At 40.5% G+C, this 18,062-nt stretch overlaps 1 protein-coding gene across 2 annotated transcripts in view; it reads left to right on the forward strand.

Moving 5' to 3' along the window:
• Positions 1–530: 530 nt before the first annotated feature.
• The window catches only part of PRR5L (proline rich 5 like), a 78,567-nt gene continuing 61,035 nt past the window's right edge, over positions 531–18,062 (forward strand). The window contains exon 1 of one of the 2 annotated variants that reach the window (XM_060764686.2): positions 531–653. The gene's annotated coding sequence lies outside the window, so the exon portion shown is untranslated. Of the gene's footprint in view, positions 654–14,337; positions 14,446–18,062 lie in introns of those variants that run through there. The other variant, XM_067462731.1, reaches the window with a different exon arrangement.

The raw sequence follows: 18,062 nt of genomic DNA on the forward strand, positions 1-18,062 counted from the left end.
TAGTGTGATGAAGTGGTTGGTCTTCCAAGTGACGCTACAGTCAACTTTCTCAAGTCAAGCTGGAGGACCTAGGAATCTCTCTAGGAATCTCTGGGTCCTCCATTACAATTCTATGGTTACTTTCCAGCAGAAGCGGATTATCAATCATGCTAGAAGACCGGAAAATCCCTAGAGTGGGGTTAAAAAAGAAGAAAGATTTGTAATTAGTTGCGTTTTTTTCACTTTAATGATAGTCTTGTGCCCCTAAACCCAACTAATGTGGAGACTTGGCTATACGCAAAAATACATGGGCACCTTCCTTTTCAGCCCACTAACTCCAATTCCTTGGGTCACCCCTCTTTTCCTGGCTCCTCCCAAAGAGCCGCTTTTGCTTTATTTAAAGGAGGCAGGAGAAGGGGGGAGTGGAAGCACAGGCTTCCCTCCCGCGCGGCCCCACAGCGCGCAACGCAGCTCGGAATGCAGGGGGAGCCCAAGGTAAGACCTTCCCCTGAAGTTGGCAAGGAGTGGGCGGGGTTTACGAGAGGAAGGGGGCGCGCGCTGCGGTTTCCACGGCAACGCCTGCCCGGGGATTCCAACTCGCAGGCTGACAGTCGCGCGCTTGCGTGTGTGCGCCTGCGTCCCCCGTTGGAAGGAAGAGGCGATATAAATACAAGGTTGTGGCTGTTTCATTTATTTTGTTTTGTTTTTTTTGTTATCTCCTGCAAAATGCTTCTTTGGTGCCAAAAAAAGTCACTTGCATGCATAAGAAAAAAGACCCCAGTGTTTGGTCTGATCGAAGAGGAGTGCTGAGAGAGAGAGAGCGCGCGAGTGAAATGCTTTTGTTGGTCAGACTTTTCCTTTCTGTCCCTTGTGGCGGGAGGCTTGCACGGGACCCACGCTGGGCTCTCCGGTCCCAGGCTGGGAAGCGGAAAGGGAGAGTGAAATGAGGTTCAGAGTAGCATCCCTTTTACTTAACCAACTTTGCATCCTGGGAAGTAACTTTTTCAAAGTACAATACACGCTCAGTTAACTGGCCCCAAAGGGGAAAATTAGATGTTGGGCAAAGGGAGTTTCTGGTTGCTTGAGAGTTACTATTAAAATAGGCCTAGCTGTGTATCCCAATACTATGCCATTCACTATTGACATAATAAAAATATTGAAATGCAGTAATTGGAAGCAAATAAAGACAAACTTAATGTAAGATAGTGATGCTGTATTATGAAAATAGATGTACTGTCGTATCAACATGATTTTATTTTAATGTTTATTTAAAGTATTATTTCTTCAATTTTGCCGGTTGCTTGAGAGTTCTGGTTAACTGAGAGTTTTGTACTCTGCTTCCAGCCCTCGTGAGTTCTATGCCTCAGACTTGCAGCCTTCAAAGGCCAGCTCCCCAAAGGCTTGGCTTCCCCTTCGCCTCCCAGAAGTCCTGTTTTTTCTCCTTTCTCGGACTAAAACTCAGCCCATTTTCTCTTTCTCCTTCGGCTAAATGACTTTAATTAAAAGCGCAGACGGCGGAAGAAACCTGGCAGGCTTCCCCCAAATTTTTTTCTGTTCCTTTCTCTTTTCAGTCACTGTGTTGAATTGACTTGGCTGCCTCATTCGCTGAAGGAAAAGTGGAAAGAGTTTTCAAAAGGAATTAATGAAGTGTCTCCCAGCTCTGGAGACCCTGGCAATGAGAAAGCTCTTTTCTTGATTAATGCATTAATTAATTAGCTGGGGACAAATCCGTGACAGACAGACACCCCCCCCCCGCCACCACCCTCTCCTTCCTCTTGGTTTCTGTCAGTTCCCTCATTGGAAACTCCAGCAAAGACTGAGTTTGAGTCTTTTGCTGGAGGCAGACAGGAATGCAGATCTCTCTCTGTAGGTTTCTTGCAGTGCGAAAAGGCAGCAGGGGACAAAAAAGCATCCCAACACAAGAGGAACACCCTCCCCCTACTCTACAAATGACTAAACTTGAGCTGAAGTTTCAAGGCGGCCTCATTTTGTTTGTTTGTCAGCAACAAAGTGTGGGTCCGTATTTATAGACAGCGCTGCAATTTTGTGGCAAGGAAGGTTTCAATTTTGTTCAGCCGACAACACACCACAAGGCAAGGCTCTCTCTTTCGTTTGCAGCATGCACATTGTCCCAAGTGACGTGAGTCGACTCACATCACAAAGTTTTCACCACGTCCCCCCAGAAAGATCTTTGCATTCTTGCTTTTGAACAAACAAAAACTGCTTCTAAAACTGGGTTGTCGTATGTTTTCTGGGCTGTATGACCATGTTCCAGAAGCATCCTCTCCTGACGTTTTGCCTGCATCTATGACAGGCATCTTCAGATGTTGTGAAGTCTGACCTCACAACCTCTGAGGATGCCTGTCATAGATGCAGGCAAAACGTCAGGAGAGGATGCTTCTGGAACATGGCCATACAACCTGGCTGGACTGGTTGGACTGGCCTTTGTGATCTCTTCCAATTCTATGATTCAAAGTGAAAAGGCAGTCAATGATGGGATGCACCAAAATCTGGTGCAGACATGGAAGATGCTATCATGGATAGCAGTGCTACCCAGAGTGTCAGTCCCTCTACCTGTTTTGGTTCATAAGATGTTGGTTGCTGCTCTGTGATAAGTTTCCAGGAAGGAAAGAAAAAGTTGTAGACAACTGGTACATTGGGGAAAACCCTTTCAGTCCCACAGATTAGATAGCAGTGATGTATGGGAGTGATAAATAAGCTGTAAAGTCTCATCTTTCCTTATCTCTTTTATAATAGCATGATCAGAGGTTGCCAAACAAAGGTGCAACTATGAGAGCCAGTGGAAATGTTTGTAAAATGTGTCCATTAATGCTTTGCATGAAAATATTTGGTAGAAGACACATGATACTCTCTCTGTTTGTGTCCAGTAGCTGCTTATTCATTTGTAGTTTGGAAACTAGATGTATTTGGTGTACAAGTGCATTGTATCCCTTTTGTAAAGACTCTGTTGTTATCGTGAATCTTTGTTCATATTACTGATCACAACAAAACTTAACTTTATTATTTAAATGTGTGTAGCTTGGGTTGTTGTAGGTTTTTTTGGGCTATATGGCCATGTTCTAGAGGCATTCTCTCCTGACATTTTGCCTGCATCTATGGCAAGCATCCTCAGAGGTAGTGAGGATGCTTGCCATAGATGCAGGTGAAACGTCAGGAGATAATGCCTCTAGAACATGGCCATATAGCCTGAAAAAACCTACAACAACATGTGATTCTGGCCATGAAAGCCTTCGACAATGTGTGTAGCTTGATTTCAGGGAAGTGCAGGATAGTGTGTGTAGAAATTATCCCCTCTTACTACCCCTATAGCTCCTTTAGAGCACAAAATGCTTATTAGGTAGGAGGAATGTCTCCATTTCTCTCCCCTGCCATATAGTTACACATCTGTGAGGCAGGAATGGAGAGTGAAATTCGGTTGACAGTATGACTTTTACTTTCCATCTAAAGGAGTTACTTTTTGAAAGTATTCAACTCTCAGAATCCCCGAGACATCAGTAAATGTTCAAGCAATTGCAGCTGCAGGTTTTGGGGGTGACGGAGCTGGTGATGGTATTCATTTCTTGGGACAGGGTTGCTCTGTGTTGTGTTTCTCTGCCTCCTTATTGTTATTGCATGCTGTTGGGCCAAACAGGGAATAAGTGAATGATTAGACAGTGACACTTATTGCTCTTTCTTCTTGCTACTGGTTTTGTTTACCTGCTTCTTCTCTACAAGGGGTAGTACCTGGGTGGTCACTAAGTACTGTTATAGTACTTAGGGGCATCCCCATAATGGGCCCGAAGCAGACATATTTCTCCTTCCAAGGCAGTGTGTTGTAACATGGCAGCAATATGGTATGGTTCCTACCAGTCATTCAGAGAGGGTTGACACAATGTGTTCACCTGTGATAATGGTAAAGCTTTTGTGTTAAAAAAAATCCAGCCTATTTCAAGTATTTGAGTAGTAATAATATAAAATGAAACGAATCCATTTATGAATTGCACATGAAATATTTTTCCATTTCATATTAAATTTTAGTATTGTAATGATGGGAGGAACCATGATGTTTATTTTGTTTGATCCCCACCAAGGCAGGAATCCACAGATGAAGCATGACTGAGACATGACCATCCACCCTCTTCTTGTAAAACGTCAAGGAGAGAAGATCTACTGCTTTCTCAGGCAATTCATTGAATGATCAAACAGCTTCTACTATCAGCATATTCTTTCTAATGTTTTGATAATCCTCTTTTTTTCCTTTTTTTTACAATTGGAACCTATTTGTTCAAGTTCTAATCTTTAGAGCAGCAAAATGGTCTCTTCTGTCTAGCACAGTGGATCTCAGCTTGTTGGTTCCCAGTTGTTTTGGCCTTCAACTCCCAGAAATCCCAACAGCTTGTAAACTGGCTGGGATTTCTGGGATTTGTAGGCCAAAACACCTGGGGACCCACAGGTTAAGAACCATTGGTAGCAAATGCCATGACTTTAGATACTTTTTAAAAAATATGGCTGTTACATCACACCTGAATTTGCCTTTCTTCAGGTTAAATACTGTATTATCAAGCTCCTCCAACCATTACTTGTAAAGTCTACTTTCTCTTCACTAGGGATATGTGTTTGTGTATGTGCACTCACAGGGTGGCTGTCGGCTTAGAGAGACCCCATGAAATTCATTTCTGTCATGGTGCCTCATGGCCACGGTATCAAGGAGATGTTCAGGGAGGGTTTGTTTTTGCCTTCCTCATGCCCACTGGGTGGCTTGGGCAGATCGCACTCTCTCTCAGCCGTAGAGGGAGGCAAAGACAATTCCTGTCTCAACAAATCTTGACTACCAATTAAGTTTTTTTTGTGAGTGGATCAGACAGGTACTCTTGACTTGGAAAAATAGTTGTTGAATAGTATGTGTATGTTTACCTCTCAACATACAAGTGTATCAACTTGAATCTTTAAAACCATTTTACAGCAATGTGAGTGTTACAAGTATTGGAAGAAGAGTGGCAATGGTGTGGTTCTCCAAATGTTGTTAGATTGCCTCGCAGCAGCACGAATCAGCCTAATAATGTATGATGCTGAGAGTTGCAGTAGCATTTGAAGGGTTGTATAGTTCCTGCTCATTTTTTGTGAGTGCTGCTTAAAAGATTTGTTTGCCTTAGCCCCAGCTGTCAATGTTAAGACATAGGGATGGACCCGGAACTGAGAAGTTTAGGGAGCAACCTCAGCCTTACTGCTGAAAGGAGAAGAAGGGAGTTGGCTATAGATACTGGGAGTTGTAGCATGCATAGCAGGGAACACTTTGATCAGTGGTTCTCAATCTGTGGGTCCTCAGGTGTTTTGGCCTACAATTCCCAGAAATTCCAGCCAGTTTACCACTTGTTAGGATTTTTCAGAGTTGAAGGCCAAAATATCTGGGGATACGCAGGTTGACAACCACTGCCCTAGATTATCTCAGCCCTTCAAAGTCTCTTTAAATCCATAAGAAAAAAAGCCCATTTGGAGCATTTTTTTGAAAAAGTCCAGAAAAATCATGTCTATTTCAACGTAAGAGTGGGTGGATGATACTCCCATTTTCGTTTAACAAATGTGACTACCAAGAAAGATGAATGCAGTTAGCTATTGACCTAGCATATGATGCCACTGTAATGCAAAATGCTCTGTGCATAATTTTCTCATTAACTCTGTGCTGTCTTTTGTGCATGGCTTCTGCCATTTTAAGGCAGAGGAAATATGCGCTCATTAAATTTTGTGTTACAGGGTTGGGAAATATATTAGAACAAATGAGGGCTATAGGGGTATTTCTTTGGTACTGTTAGCCTGACTTGCAGAAATGGTTTTAGATGTGCTTGACCTAACAGTGCAATCCTGTATTCAGCTTTGTTGCATTAATGGGAATTACTTGATGCTGTGTGGATATGAGGACTTCAAGATTATTCTGCTATATGCTGTTCAGAAACATCTATTTAAATTTCTTTCATGTGTTGAGTATTGAAGTTTGTTATAATTGGGATTGGTTATTAGTTGTTTTTATGTGGCATCATGTCATTTGATAACATTACAGGGTTTTCTTGCCAAGATTTGTTCCTGTACAGTTTTCATTTGACTTTCTCTGAGGCTGAGAGAGTTCATCTTGCCCAGGGCCACCCAATGGGTTTCCATGACTGGGCAGGGTTTCAAACTCTGGTCTCCAGGTTTAGTCCAGTGTTCTCACCACTACACCATACTGGCACATAGTTTTTATAGATTTCTGTTTTTACAAAGTCTTATAATACATCTTAAGTTTTTTTTTTAAATGTTGTACTTTTCATTAAATCATCTGACTACTACGTTATGAAAAAGACATCTGGAACAATATCACTGCAAAACTTTTTTTTACATTTCAAACATACAAAGAGAGCATTCAGAGATGCTTCTGGGTATGGTTGGAATCTGTCACTGTTCGGCTCATCTAATAAAACACACCATAGAAGAGTCTTGAATGTTTATAATTGTATACATATCCATGTTTGATTTCCTAACAAGTTAGTTAAGTATTTCATGTATCACTCTGCATTGGGCTGCATATCAGAGGTGGGACCTTTCAATACTTTTGGGCTACAGCTTCCATAATCTCTCACCATTGGGCATGATGGTTATGGCTCTTGGGTACTAAGGTTGCTCACCTCCTTATAAACTGGAAAGACTGCATCCTGCTTCTCATTTATGTATTTAATTATCAATGTCTGGTTTATAATTACCACACACCCCAGATTGAAGAGATTCTAGCCTAGGCCATCCTCTGCATTTCTAATTTCATTTTCACTTCAACTGTTTTGATTCAGACTTCTCCCATATTTTTTACAAATCATTCTTGTTTTGGATTTAGGGTTTGTCAAAATTTGAAGAGCACCCTAACATCTATCTAGAGAGAGTCCATTGATAGCACCTAGGGGTGTGCGCGTGTGTGTGTGTTTAGGACTAAAACATTCAAAAACACTATCCCCACAAACCTTAGTAGTTGTGTAGTTTAGTAGATTTTACCTATAGAACAGGATACAGAATGTTGAAGATACAGAACAAGGAGGAACATAAAATACATGGAGTTTACTAATCTTGGCTAGATAACCTCTCGAATCCTGTCTATTTGAATAACTCCCTGAAGTTGTACAATTTCTGTTGTGATTATAGAGCATAACTCTTGAACATCAGGAGGCAGATGGTTGTTCAATAGTTTAATTAGGAGTTCTAGCTGTAGCTTTTATCTTAATGGCAACCTTGCTTTTAAGATAAACTTTTTCTAATCTATTTCCTGAATTACTTTCTTTCATGAGCTCCACTATATTAGCTCAGATCGTAATGAAATCTTGTTTAGTAGTTTTAAATCGGCCACCACCACACATCCACCAAATTAGACATAGCAATAGGAACAATATTGGTGTAATGGACATTCGAATATTGATGTTTCCAAATTTTCTTATTGAGCTTCATAATCTGTTTTTTTTGGGGGGGGGGGGGGGCAGTAATCTTGGTGCCTCTTGTGAGGAAATTACATGTACATGCTTTCTCTGAAACCAATTTGTCTACAAACTGAAGCCCATTAAAGGATAGAAATGGTCATTAATTTAGCAACTTTAAGTACTGTAGCACTGCGACTATTATGCTACTACTTTTTAACTTACCCTTGTTTTTGTGCCTTTCACAGAATTTGGTTTATAGACATTAGCAAGTGATACTTTGTATCACATATATCTTATCTAATACCAGTACTTTATTTATACTCTGCCCTTCAACATAGGGCTGCTTACAAAAGATAAAGTTTATCTCCACACAGTGTAAATTATCATCTTTGGCTATATTTCTTTTAGAAGCACGACAGTATGTTAGGCTGTCTGTACCCTGCTCTCCAAAGCAATAAAATTACTGTTTTCGATAATCTGTGTAAGTGTCTTCAAAGAACCTGTCAACTTATGGTGACTCCATGAATTTCATAGGGGTTTCTTTGGCAAAGACTACTTGGAGAGGATTTTGCCAGTTTCTTCTTCTGAAATATAATCTAAACATCTGGTATTCATTGGTGGTTTCCCATCCAAGCACTAACCCTGAAACCATCCAAGCATGAACCCTGCTTAGCTTCCAAGATCACTTAGAATCTTGTGCTTTTACTGTTTAAATAGGATGGATTTCTTGAGGTGAATTTTGCACAGAATAATATATTCACAGTTATTACGATATTACACAATCTTTGTTTTTTGTGTATCCTAGTCTAACAGTCCTGCTCAACCTTTTAATGGAGTGGATTTTATTTGTTTAGAACAGATTGTGCTTGTTTAACTTGGTGTTGAAAGTAATAAATCCTTTCTTGTTATTATGTAGTTCCCTTATCAATGTTAGGAGGGACATACCTTTCCTTGAACTTTTTCATTTCACTGTGTCTTAAAACCTATCTAAATAGGCTTTTAGTACAGTATTCCTTGCTATTTCCGATAGAAAAAACAGACGAGCCATTAAATTTTAAAAGGGTAGGATTTCCTCTTTTCTTTTAGTAGTGGTTGTTTTTGCAGTAAATTGTTTACTTAATCCAGCTGAGTGAATAGTTGATCAGTCAGTCCATATCCCCTAAAAGCTGTCATGTTACTAATTTTATCTCAGTTTCCTTGAATAATGTCATTTGGTGTCATTCTCAATGTGTGGTGTCCTGTCAGATAATTCTACATTAAAACTTGTAAATGTTCTTCTTCTCTTCAAGCCTACTGAAAATGCTGATAATTTTAAGATACCCAATTTTTTTGAACAATAATTTTCTTCTAATAAATAGATACTTGAATAAACTTCCCTGCTTCCTTTACCTCGGGGATTGATAAAACTAGGAATAACTGTACATTTCCATTTTGTCCAATATGCTAGATTTTCTTTCATGTCAAGAGAAACTTGAGAAACTGCAAGTCACTTCTGATGTGAGAGAATTGGGCATCTGCAACGACATTGCCAAGGCGATGCCCGGGTGTTTTACCATCCAATGGGAAGCTTCTCTCATGTCCCTGCATGAGAACCTGGAGCAGCAATCCTGCCGGCACAAGTGTTTAACCCATTGTGCCACTGGGAACTACCAATATGCTAGATTGTTGGTAATCATAACAAGTCAGGTTGCTAAAGCACCTTTAAATCATGTTGTTTTTAGTTTCCGGGTTCAGACAAAATGTGAAACTCCATTTAGTTGAAAACCTCCTGGTCTGCTGCTCATGTAACAGAGAGGCTGGATGCTAAGACTGATATACTCATCTGATGACTGTACACATGGCTGTTCATATCTTCAGCAGAAAGGTTTTAAACTAGATGCCACATTTATTTTCCAGACAAGAATGTACCTTATGTGCTGTGCTCTTCCATCTGTTCTTCCATATTGCTACCATTAGAAGTAGTTTTATGGAGTGTCTTGTTTAAATCAGTGAGGTGAACTAGTTGAAGTCTCCCTCTCATCATGACAAACTAGTTTATAGTTGAAAGCACAAGAATTGAAGGTATGACTATGAGTATATAAGAACCGTCCAGAGCATTGACTATATGACACAAAGTATAAGTTGTCATTTGTGTTATCATTTTCTTCTCAAAACATCTGAAGAAATGGCTAGGGGCTCATTCACTTGACAAAGTTAGAGCACCATGTTTCCATTTTAACTTTTGTGTTTTCACCATATGTAAACCAAGGAATGGCAACTTTGGAAGGCAAATTTAGAACTCTCAGCCAGAGTCTTCCAGTGCCTCACCTAACTGAAAACCCAAGTCATAGATTCATTTAATTGATTCCATGTCATCTAATTATAGAATTGGAAGGGTGCTTATGGGCTGTCAATTCCAACATCATGTTCAGTATAGCTCGCTAAAGCATCCCCAGCAACAAGCTGTCTAGCCTCTTTTAGAAGATATCAAGAGAAGGAGACTTGTCACCTCTCTAGGCAAGGGGTTCCATTGCCAAACCACTCTTACAGTCTAAAGCAGGCCTGCATAACCTGAGGCTCTTCAGCCGTTTTGCCCTCCAATTCCCAGATTTCCTGGCCATTGGACAAGCTGGCTGGAGCTTCTGGGAGTTGGAGGCCAAAACAGCTGGAGAGTCACAGGTGGTCCAGGCCTTATCTAGAGGTTCCAGAACAGTTTAAGAGCAATCACAGCAATTCAATTCTGTACTGTGAATGTGACCCAGAATGGCAAAGGATTTGGAAAGCAGTTCCTATGAAGAATGGTTAAGGGAATATATATAGCTTGGAGAAGAGAAGACCCATTTGAAGAATTGTCACGTGGAAGCTAGAATGAGCTTGTTTTACCTGGTCCAAAAACAGTATCTGAACGAATGGACTCAAATTACAAGAAATGAGACTTTGACTAAATATTAAGGACCTCTGACTTTGCTGTTTGATAGTGAAATGTTTACATAGTAGGTTGGTGAAGGCTTTTATTGGAGATCTTTAAGCAGAGTTGGGGTAGTCACCAGTCAAAGATGCTTTAGTAGTGGATTTTTAGACTGAGGTTGGAGCAGATAGCCCTTAAGATAGCTTCCAATTATGTTTTTTTGTCCATGCTTCTCTAAGATTCAACTTGGTATCCTCCAGCTGAGTTGGCAACAAGTTATATAATTCAAAATCAATAATGGCTATGATTTCTGGGATCTGGGAGTCATTATCTAAAACTGCAGGAGGATGCCAGATTGAAAAAATGTTATTTTGAGGACCCCTGTTTAGAACATTTTATTTTATGAAAATTGCTTTAGGTCCATTAGTGAAGGTTTAATCTCATTGCTCGCCTCTTTTAAGTCATCTCTCCAGACACATTACTCTATCTATCCATCTCATCTAGGGTTTTATTAATTTGACCTGCCCACTGCGTTTTAATTCCTTTACCATTTTATTTTGCTTTTATTTTATTGTATATTTTTCTATTCTATGCATGTTACTTTGATGTTATTATTTGTTTGTTTGTATTTTATTTTGCCTGATTGTAATTCTTGGGCTTGACCTCATGTTAGCCGCCACGAGTCCCCTTGGGGAGATGGTGACGGCGTATAAATAAAGTATATTATTATTATATAATAATGTATAGATTTTCAAGTAAGATGCCTACTTGAAAAATACTTCCATAGAAATTAGAGGAGTGGGTTTCCATTAAATATATTTAGGATTATATTTAGGATCAAGTAATAATAATGATAATGATAATAATTAATTTTATTTTTGTACCCTGCCTCAATCTCCCTGAAGGGACTCGGGGCGGCTTACATGGGGCCAAGCCCAAAATTCAACATGGTTAAAATATAACAACAAAATTCATAAAATACATTTCAAACAATATAAAACAACCACAGAATACAATATGAAGCAAACATCTAGCAACTTTCAATGGTCTGAATAGTGCACTGAGTTATCTTAAAGAAACAAATGTGGTATCTAGGAATCCACCTAGATGAAGGAGATACATACAGATGCTTTCACCACTTTCATTTTGTGTAGATTTCCTTTGTATGCCTCAGCAACTCAGAGTAGAAATTGGTTGATACCACTGAACGGTGATGGAAAGTCTGTGTGCATGTTCTTAATTTGCTGTACATGCCAGTGATTAGTTGCTCTTCATTTTGGTGAGTTTATCATTCCAGTGAGATCAGTGAGAATTAGTATAGTCCAATGAATAAGAATGTAAGAGGCAAGCAGTTTAGATTTTACTACAAACCATGAATGCAAATTAATCCATGTTCACTTGTTTTGCTGCATTTGTCTTATATCAACAAGAGCATTACAAAGCAAAAGACATTATTTCTCAGGGCAAATACTGGATCCTCGTGCGTAGTTGGTACGACTTGTTCACTGAATACTTGACAATACTTTGGCTAATACTTTTTTCATAAGTATTTTAAGCTGTGTTTTTGATTTAAAAGCATATGTAACTTTACTAAACCTCATAAATTTCATTTGGTTTTAAGCCATTGTGTCCATTGGCCTGTGAGTCAGACAATGCTGGTAGAATGGATTTTTCTGAGCTTTTTTGATATTCTTTGGAGCCCTGGAAAACTGCTCTGGAACAGATGACAGCAAAAGAAGCATTTCATTGTGAGGCAGAAAGAGGTATTTCAGTGAATAAGTGGAAGTCTGCTTGTGACTTTGAGATACTGCCCAATGAAACTGTCACCATACGACAGTGGTGCTTAATATTAACTTATAGCACCTTAAAAACTACAAAAAAGTAAACAAATCAGCAGCAAGATAATCTACCTTAGTCACATGTAATAAAGTTAAATCTCTATTCACTTTTCCCTTGCTTTATTGTCTAAATGACCATAAAAACTGAGAGGAGGGACTAGTTAAGACTCGGAGGGGCATCTTCTTTATTATTATTATTATTATTATTATTAAACTTTATTTGTACTCCGCTAGCATCTCCCGAAGGATTCGATGCGGCTTACAAAGGCCAAGGCCTCAACACAACAACAGCAAACAATAACAATACAAATACAAAGAAAAATTAAAACATAAGCAATGACAAAACATTACACTATTACACAGTAAAAACCAGGGCCGGGTATGATGGGTACAGGTTAAAAAGTGCTGGATGTGACGGTGGTATGTTGGAATTCTGGGCAAGTGCAATGTGCAGAGAGTTTTAACTCTAATAAAGTGCTTCTGGGACATAGTGCTGGGGGTTATCCTATTCTGGAAAGGCACATCGGAATAGCCAGGTCTTCAAGTTCTTCCTAAAGACTGCCAACGTGGGTGCTAGTCTAATGTCTTTGGGGAGGGTGTTCCAGAATCGGGGGGGCAACCACAGAGGAGGTCCTGTCCCTTGTCCCCACCAAACGCGCCTGTGACGCAGGTGGGATCGCGAGCAGGGCCTCTCCAGATGAATGAAGGGCGCGCGTGGGTTCATAAACGGAGATGTGGTCACTCAGGTAGGCAGGTCCCAAACCATTCAGGGCTTTGTAGGTAAGCACCTGCACCTTGAATTGGGTTCGGTAGGTAAACGGCAGCCAATGGAGCTCCTTAAACAGGAGGGTTGACCTTTCTCTGTAAGGAGCACCAGTTAACATCCTGGCCGCCACCCGTTGGACCAGTTGGAATTTCTGAGCCGTTTTCAAGGGCAGTCCCACGTAGAGCGCATTACAGTAATCTAATCTAGAGGTGACCAAGGCATGGACCACCCCGGCCAAATCAACCTTTGTGAGGTACGGTTGCAGCTGCCGCACAAGTCTTAGTTGTGCAAAAGCCCTCCCAGACACCGCCGACGCCTCAGCCTCAAGCGTAAGTGATGATCTTCTTGAACATTTGCCATGCTGGGATGGCTGATAGGGGGTCTAGTCCTACAGCACAATGGCTACCTGTATAGTTCCTCCAAACTTGATATGTGGTCAAAATGTTTCCAGGCCTACAATTACTGCTTCCTTAATTTCTCCATAAACTGCATAAACATTTAACAGAAATGTGAAGAGTAGAAATTAAGCAGAAGTCTATTTCTGTTCTGGTGGGGAGATGTGGTGAGGAGAAAAAACACCTCTTGCCGAATTTTCACCTGGTAGGACAGTTGAATTTTGAGTATTGACATTCTGATCTATTCCTCCCCCACCCACATATTCTAATATGACCCTCTTTCACTTTTGCATTGCTTACTCCATTTGTTGCATTCAGTATTAGTCATACATAGGATATACCATATGTGGCCTTTGGGTTTCGTAGCCCCTGAAGCACTTCCTGATTTTTTTTAGTTGTGTGGTTTTGGGCAATTTTGCTTCCAAACCACATAGAAAGTCCCCAGCAGACATTAACACATGTATAAATATCCATCCTGTCTCCATCAAATACAGTGGGGCCTTGGTATCTGCTTGGATCAAGTTCCAGGACATGATACGTATACCAAAAATCCTTGAATGTTTAAGTTCCATTATATACTATGTTCTAGTAAAATGGTTAACAAATTGAACAACTGCCAGATTGGAGATCTGTGAAACAGCAGGAGGCTACAGCAGGGAATGCTGCCTACACATTGTAGTTCTCTTCACATGCCAAAATCAAGGCTTGCTTTTTTGGATTCCTGTTGCTATTCTGAAAGGGACTGCAGTTGAAAGTTGAGACATTTGGTCTTTTCTGATTTGTGTGTGGGGCCTGTGGTGGTAAATGGTCTCTTGGTTCTACACCATTTCTCATAGAGTAGACTCATTGGAATCTGTGGGACTTAAATAAGTTTATATCCAAGCTTCTGCATTTGGTCTGGGTCTACATAGTGTGGGATACCTTACCTGACTACTGCAGCAGTCTTCTTGTTCTGAACCCCAGCCAAGCTTTATCTTCTCCTCCTCTTGGCTGCCAATTGGCAGCTGGCCTGTTGTGGCCAGTGAAAGGGAGGAACAGTGGGATGGGATGTCCCAGCTTCTGCCTTTTCCACTTGTAGCTCTGTTTCAGCTGCAGTTTTAGCTCTAAATTCTCTGGTGGCAGATGTTTGCTCTTCAGTTATGCCCTAAAGGTAGGGAAGCAATTTTTGCATGTTTTAATGAAGGGTATTTGGACTGCAATGTGTTTATGGGAGAACTCTGCTTCTTAAAACAGTTTAACATGTCTTCTGAATGTTAATATTCCTATATCCTATAGTACATAGCTTTATTAAAAATGCTAACTCGGTGAGATTTGTTTCCCTTATATTCAGCTTGCTTCCCCCTCTATTTCATTTTCTCTTCTATCCTCTTTTAAAAAGTACTTGGGCAATTGTACTTAAAATGCAGAAATGACTATTTTTGTATAAATAGATATCAAGGCTGCAGCCATCTATCTCAAATTAAGCCGCTATGGACTTAATTCTGAATAGATATATTGTAGAATTACATTGTATATTAATTGAGAGGGCATAAGATACCATTAAAATGTAAAAGAAGAAAAGGATGGCGTTTGAAGGACAGGAAGCGTGTTTTAATAATTGAAAATTAGAGGAAAAGATAGCTTCTGGTAAAATCCTCATTTTTAAAACCTGTCAACTATGTTAGGTCACATTCTCAGCACAGTTTGCAGGAAGTAATGAACAGAATTAGCCTTGAACTTGCCTAGAGGGGCACTTTCTGCCATGTAACCTATTTTGTCAACTCTTCAAGTTCTGTTAAGATAACAGCATTTAGAACAGATTTTAAAAAATGATATATAAAATATAAAATAGGTTTATTTGTCATTATGCTATAGCACAACAAAATTACATTCCTCACCTTATCTCACCCTGAGTTTTTAAATTATTTTATGTACATGCGGCCCGTTCACTGTCATTATGTGTGGTTTACTGCTTTTTTTACATGTTCTGTGTATATTGTTTATGTTGTTTATTTTATTGTTTATTGTTATTGCTATGTTGTTTATTTTATTGTAATTTGTTGTTTGGACTTGGCCTCATGTAAGCTGCCCCAAGTCCCCATTGGAGAAATGCTGGTGGGGTATAAATAAAGATTATTATTATTATTATTATTATTATTATTATTATTATTATTACCTCACACATACCATAAACAACACACCCATCCCTCCACACTGCCAACGCCACCACACAGTCCCCAATGTCACATTAGTGTGAGACCATGGATTTCAACATAGCCGCAGCTCTAGGATACAAGCTATCCTTCACCCTGTCCTTGTCTTTGTCACCCTGTATCATCTGCCAGATGGCAATAAAAAAAGACTATACTGACTGAGATGGATCTCCAGGAAGGCTCTGAGCTTTTTTTTTTAAGCAACAGAAATTGTAAAGTTTTTCCAAAGTGGGGAGAGGACAACCAGTGATTTGCTGTGCAGAAGTGGTGACCCTTTGGAGCACATACAAATCCAGAAAAAAAATAATGGGATATATGACCAGGAAATTAGTGTGTGTGTGTGTTTGTGGTGGGGGCGGGGGGGGGGGGGGTCACCAGATGGTTATCTAAGCATCTTCAACAATTGCAAAACTAGCTGGAAAAGATATTCCTTTCCATGTTCAAGTGTGTACTGCTTATATCTACTGTTGTGAGACTGTGGAAACTGCACGTTGTTCAAAATACCCATATTTACTCAAGTCTAATGCACCATTGAATCTAATGCACACCTTGATTTTCAAAACCTGAAACCCCAAAAAGTATTTGCTTGCAAATGTATTGTGCACTGGCAAAAAGTGCACTGTTTGTAATTTGGGCAAAAAAGGTGCCCATTACAGTGGCTGCATGCTTGGAATTCCTTCTTTAAAAATAGAAGTGATAGAACACTAAAGCTTTCAGCAATGGAAAAGCTTTCAGCAATTGGGGCACATCTATGCTGTAGAATCAATTCACTTTAGCTGCCCTCACTCAGTCCTACTGGGTCATGGGGGCTGTAGTTTTACAAGGTCTTGAGCCTTCTCTGGCAAAGAATGCCAATGCCTCACAAGAACTGCATAGCATTAGCCATGGCAATTAAATTAGAGATGGCATCCCTTAAATAGGAGCTCCAGGTTATCACAAAGTCACTTCCTCTTTTGCTTTGGCTCAGCACTAAGATTACCACATTATGCGAATCTAATGGGCACCCTAACTTTGGGAAGGTAATTTAGCCAAAAAAGATGAGCATTAGATTTGAGTAAATACAGTATCTCTTCTAGTATGCTAGTAAGAAACTTTTTAGATGGGCTTTGGTGCTATATCCTCCACCAGTTACACTGCTGACCTATTAATATCAGATAGCTGATATAGTTTGAGGGCTCTGAATGGTTTAAGAGTAGGTTATCTTGATGATTGCTTAAGCATACCTGAGTCATAGAATCATAGAATCATAGAATTAAAGAGTTGGAAGAGACCTCATGGGCCATCCAGTCCAACCCCCTGCCAAGAAGCAGGAATATTGCATTCAAATCACCCCTGACAAATGGCCATCCAGCCTCTGTTTAAAAGCTTCCAAAGAAGGAGCCTCCACCACACTCCGGGGCAGAGAGTTCCACTGCTGAACGGCTCTCACAGTCAGGAAGTTCTTCCTAATGTTCAGATAGAATCTCCTCTCTTGTAGTTTGAAGCCATTGTTCCGCGTCCTAGTCTCCAAGGAAGCAGAAAACAAGCTTGCTCCCTCCTCCCTGTGGCTTCCTCTCACATATTTATACATGGCTATCATATCTCCTCTCAGCCTTCTCTTCTTCAGGCTAAACATGCCCAGTTCCCTAAGCCGCTCCTCATAGGGCTTGTTCTCCAGACCCTTGATCATTTTAGTCGCCCTCCTCTGGACACATTCCAGCTTGTCAATATCTCTCTTGAATTGTGGCGCCCAGAATTGGACACAATATTCCAGGTGTGGTCTAACCAAAGCAGAATAGAGGGGTAGCATTACTTCCTTAGATCTAGACACTATGCTCCTATTGATGCAGGCCAAAATCCCATTGGCTTTTTTTGCCGCCACGTCACATTGTTGGCTCATGTTTAACTTGTTGTCCACGAGGACTCCAAGATCTTTTTCACACGTACTGCTCTCGAGCCAGGCGTCACCCATTCTGTATCTTTGCATTTCGTTTTTTCTGCCAAAGTGGAGTATCTTGCATTTGTCGCTGTTGAACTTCATTTTGTTAGTTTTGGCCCATCTCTCTAATCTGTCAAGATCGTTTTGAATTCTGCTCCTGTCCTCTGGACTATTGGCTATCCCTCCCAATTTGGTGTCGTCTGCAAACTTGATGATCATGCCTTCTAGCCCTTCATCTAAGTCATTAATAAAGATGTTGAACAGGACCGGGCCCAGGACGGAACCCTGCGGCACTCCACTTGTCACTTCTTTCCAAGATGAAGAGGAAGCATTAGTGAGCACTCTCTGTGTTCGTCCACTTAACCAATTACAGATCCACCTCACCGTAGTTTTGCCTAGCCCACATTGGACAAGTTTCCTTGCCAGAAGGTCATGGGGGACCTTGTCGAAGGCCTTACTGAAATCCAGGTACGCTACATCCACGGCATTCCCTGCATCTACCCAGCTTGTAGCTCTATCGAAGAAAGAGATCAGATTAGTCTGTTCAGAGTCTGCTCTGAACAGCTTCAGCGGTCTTGCTTTTTTGTCCATCACTAACAAGAACACTGTCCAATTTGGAGGTACAGGCATGAGGGCTCTGCAACTGTGGACTTTGTC

Source organism: Anolis sagrei, chromosome 1 (genome assembly GCF_037176765.1).
Source record: "Anolis sagrei isolate rAnoSag1 chromosome 1, rAnoSag1.mat, whole genome shotgun sequence".
In the NCBI taxonomy this organism is placed as follows: Eukaryota; Metazoa; Chordata; class Lepidosauria; order Squamata; family Dactyloidae; genus Anolis; species Anolis sagrei.